The sequence below is a fragment of the Amblyraja radiata genome, chromosome 2 (assembly GCF_010909765.2).
Source record: "Amblyraja radiata isolate CabotCenter1 chromosome 2, sAmbRad1.1.pri, whole genome shotgun sequence".
In the NCBI taxonomy this organism is placed as follows: Eukaryota; Metazoa; Chordata; class Chondrichthyes; order Rajiformes; family Rajidae; genus Amblyraja; species Amblyraja radiata.
In genome coordinates, this window is record NC_045957.1 from 65995993 (window position 1) to 66001057 (window position 5065).

The following is a 5065-nucleotide window of genomic DNA, read 5'->3' on the forward strand; positions in this document are numbered from 1 at the left end:
AAGTAAACTGGCAGGGAACATAAAAACTGACTGCAAAAGTTTTTATAGATATGTGAAGAGAAAGAGATTAGTTAAGACAAATGTAGGTCCCTTGCAGTCAGAAACAGGTGAATTGATCATGGGGAACAAGGACATGGCAGACCAATTGAATAACTACTTTGGTTTCGTCTTCACTAAGGAAGACATAAATAATCTGCCGGAAATAGCAGGGGGCCGCAGATCAAATGAGATGGAGGAACTGAGTGAAATCCAGGTTAGCCGGGAATTGGTGTTAGGTAAATTGTATGGGTTAAAGGCCGATAAATCCCCTGGGCCGGATAGGCTGCATCCCAGAGTACTTAAGGAAGTAGCCCCAGAAATAGTGGATGCATTAGTGATAATTTTTCAAAACTCTTTAGATTCTGGAGTAGTTTCTGAGGATTGGAGGGTAGCTAATGTAACCCACTTTTTAAAAAGGGTGGGAGAGAGAAAACGGGGAATTACAGACCAGTTAGTCTAACATCGGTAGTGGGGAAACTGTTAGAGTCAGTTATTAAAGATGGGATAGCAGCACATTTGGAAAGTGGTGAAATCATTGAACAAAGTCAGCATGGATTTACGAAAGGTAAATTATGTCTGACGAATCTTATAGAATTTTTCGAGGATGTAACTAGTAGAGTGGATAAGGGAGAACCAGTGGATGTGATATATCTGGACTTTCAAAAGGCTTTCGACAAGGTCCCACATAAGAGATTAGTATACAAACTTAAAGCACACGGTATTGGGGGTTCAGTATTGATGTGGATAGAGAACTGGCTAGCAAACAGGACGCAAAGAGTAGGAGTAAACAAGTCCTTTTCAGAATGGCAGGGAGTGACTAGTGGGGTACCGCAAAGCTCAGTGCTGGGACCCCAGCTATTTACAAAATATATTAATGATTTGGACGAGGGAATTGAATGCAACATCTCCAAGTTTGCGGATGACACGAAGCTGGGGGGCAGTGTTAGCTGTGAGGAGGATGCTAGGAGGCTGCAAGGTGACTTGGATAGGTTGGGTGAGTGGGCAAATGCATGGCAGATGCAGTATAATCCACTTTGGTGGCAAGAACAGGAAAGTAGACTATTATCTAAATGGTGGCCGATTAGGAAAAGGGGAGATGCAACGAGACCTGGGTGTCATGGTACACCAGTCATTGAAAGTAGGCATGCAGGTGCAGCAGGCAGTGAAAAAAGCGAATGGTATGTTAGCATTCATAGCAAAAGGATTTGAGTATAGGAGCAGGGAGGTTCTACTGCAGTTGTACAGGGTATTGATGAGACCACACCTGGAGTATTGCGTACAGTTTTGGTCTCCAAATCTGAGGAAAGACATTCTTGCCATAGAGGGAGTACAGAGAAGGTTCACCAGACTGATTCCTGGGATGGCAGGACTTTCATATGAAGAAAGACTGGAAAGGCTCGGCTTGTACTTGCTAGAATTTAGAAGATTGAGGGGGAACCTTATAGAAACTTACAAAATTCTTAGGGGGTTGGACAGGCTAGATGCAGGAAGATTGTTCCCGATGTTGGGGAAGTCCAGGACAAGGGGTCACAGTTTAAGGATAAAGGGGAAATCCTTTAGGACCGAGATGAGAATTTTTTTTTTCACGCAGAGAGTGGTGAGTCGTGGAACTCTCTGCCACAGAAGGTAGTTGAGGCCAGTTCATTGGCTATATTTAAGAGGGTGTTAGATGTGGCCCTTGTGGCTAAAGGGATCAGGGGGTATGGAGAGAAGGCAGGTACACGATACTGAGTTGGATGATCAGCCATGATCATATTGAATGGCGGTGCTGGCTCGAAGGGCCGAATGGCCTACTCCTGCACCTATTTTCTAAGTTTCTATGTCAACACTCTACCCCCAATACCATGTGTCCTAATTTTGCCCACTAATCTCCTATGTGGGACCTTATCAAATGCTTTCTGAAAGTCCAGGCACACTACATCCACTGGCTCTCCCTTGTCTATTTTCCGAGTTGCATCTTCAATAAATTCCAGAAGATTAGTCAATCCTGTTACTTCTATCCAAATGTGTGGCTATCTCATCTTTTATAATTGATTCCAGCATCTTCCCCACCACCGATGTCAGAGTCGGTGAGGTTGATCTGTGTGATGGACTGGACTACATTCACAACATGAAAACATGAAAACAGGCCCTTCTGTTCCCAACTCATCCATGCTGACCAAGTTGTCTGCCTAAGCTAATCATATTTGCCTTCATTTCTTCCACATCACTCCAAACTTTTCCTATCTATCTACTGTACCTGCCAAACATCTTTTAAATGCTGGTTTAGGTTTATTACAACATGTTATGCATGCTATCCAATCGGTTTAGATAATCCTATACATCAATATAATCGAGTGAAAACGTACAATAGGTAGATCAAAGGGGGGAATGCAGAGCGCAGAATATAATTGCTCTTGACTACAGTTTCCTCTCGCAACTCTTTCCACATGCCCATCACTCTGAGTTTTATTTTTAAAAACTGCCCCTTGGGTCTCGCTTAAATGTTTCTCATCTCTCCTTAAATATTTGCCCCTAACCTACGAAACAAAGTGGCATTCACGTTATCTATGTCCCTCATGATTTTATATGCTTCCATAAGGTCACTCCAGGGGGGAAAAAGGTCCCAGCCAATCTAGCCTCTCCTGATAACGCAAGCCTTTCTGTCCATGGAATATCCATCCAAATCTTATCTGCATCCTTTCTAGCTTCATGACATTCTTCGTGTAGCTGGGCAGCCAGTACAACATATTTCACTTTTCTGAGTTAAATTCCATCTGCATTATCTGGCCCACTTCCCCAGTTGGTCAAGATCCTGCTGTAATGTGAGAAGACCCACTCTCCACCATATCACCAATTTCATCTCAAACATTCTAACCATGTTCACATAATTGCCATCCAAATAGTTAATGTAGATGACAAGCAGCTGTGGACCCAGCTTCGATCCCTGACTAATATTCACTCGCATGGAGAAGATTGGGATATAATTTACAAAAAATGGTTGTGATGTGTTGATGCAATAAATAGAAATAGAAGATCTTGGATAATACGGATATCATTCCAGAAAACATTACAATACAGATTAGTGGAAGTTTGGACTTGAATCTGGGGCAGTCAGCACAACGATTCATGGACATTTGTTGGCCAGGACTATGGGTTACTGGAATAAAGTAGTTGGATCAATTTAAGGTACAGACACTCCATGATCTGACAAAATGGTGCAATAGGCTTGAGCTGTTTAATGATCTATTCTGACCCCTACATTCCTGGTATTATTACATAATGGACAGGTTTGGATAACTTACAGACAAAGCAAAAACCTGAAAAACCCCTAAATTCATTGAGGTAACAGATATGAATCATATTTAATCTTTGGGAATGTCAGCTCTATAAAATGTTACCACCTTAATTTTAACAGTAAATTACAGAATCATTACATTTAGCTAACAAATGGGCAGATTTAGTGCATTTATGGTTAATATTTGACTACTGTAGACAGTCAACATGTACTTTTCTGCATGATATAATACATGTATTTTGAAAGACAACTTGCATTCTTGCCCTTAAATATATCATAGTAAATGTAAAATATTATCAAGAAGGCATTTCCCAAAGAAAACAGAAGCTAACAAGAGGGAGATTAATAGGAAATTTGCGTAACTCAAGCAATAAGAAATCTATCTTGTTGACACTCTAGACCCATTTATCTAATTCTCCACGCAAATAATGAGAGTTCTGGATGTAGGATTTCAGTTAGTGAATAGTCGGGGGAATAAAAAACATGACCAAACTGCTACCTTTAGCGAAACTGCTGATGGTTTAAAACAGTACAAATATCAGAGGCTTTGTACAACTTGATACTAACCAGAATGGATTATTAAGGTTGGGCTTCCTTGTAGGAATGTGACAAGGTAAATGAACCCTTCTTCCTGTATTCTGTTTGTCTAAAGAACTGCAAAAAAACTTTAAAGAATTATAACATCACTCGTTATTCATCCATTTGACATGAGGGCAGGTTGGAAACGGGATGTGGGGTGAAAGAGAGAGTGAGGTCCATATAACATTGATCTGCTTCATTTCACATTGTATTCAGACAGCTCCAGACAAAACACCACAATGTTGACCAGACTATGACCCATCAGCATTCCTTGTTGTATGATTCAACGTCTAAGCTGTGTCTGCAATGACATCTAAATATACCTTCTCAACTTCTGGTATTCCTGACCAGGAGTCAGCACTGCCGAGGGATGTTGATGAAATGTGCATGTCGGACAACTTGATCAAGAAGGCATATGGATGCACCCACAGGCCAGCAATAAAAATGATGGGACTATTTACAATACAATACAATACCGTTTATTTGTCCTTTGAACCTCACATGAAGTTCAAACAAAATTTGGTTTCTGCAGACACACAAGAAAAGAACCAAGACACACACCAACACAATTTACACAAACATCCATCACAGTGAATCTCCTCCTCACTGTGATGGAAGGCAAAGTCTTGTCTCTCCCCTGCTCTCCATTCCTCTTCCAAAGTCAAAGCCCCCGGCTGGGCGCTAGCAAGTCCCACAGCCACTTAAAGCCGCGCCGGGCGATGTCGGAGCCCCCGGCGGGCGCTAACAAGTCCGCGGCCATTTAAAGCCGCGCCGGGCGATGTAAGGCCCCGCTCCAGGTCACTTTCAACCCCGCAATTCGAGCGGGAGAAGTCGCCGTTGCCGGTGCCCCGCAAAGCAGTCTCTCACCAACATCCTCACACCTTCCATCCAAAACAACCTTTTTACTCATTTAGGGACCTTATTACATTGAGTCATTCAGCACGAACTGGTGTTTCAGGTCACCGATTCTCCACTGACCATCAAGTACCCATTTACACTAATAATGTTTTATTTGCCCACTTCTTCCAATCGAGTCTCTCCAGATCCTACTGCTCACCTGCATAATAGGGATAAGCTGCACATCTTTGGGATGTAAATTGATAAGAGGAAGCCCATGGAGAGAATGTGCAAACTTCACACGGACAGGACCAGAGGTCAGGATTGAAGCTA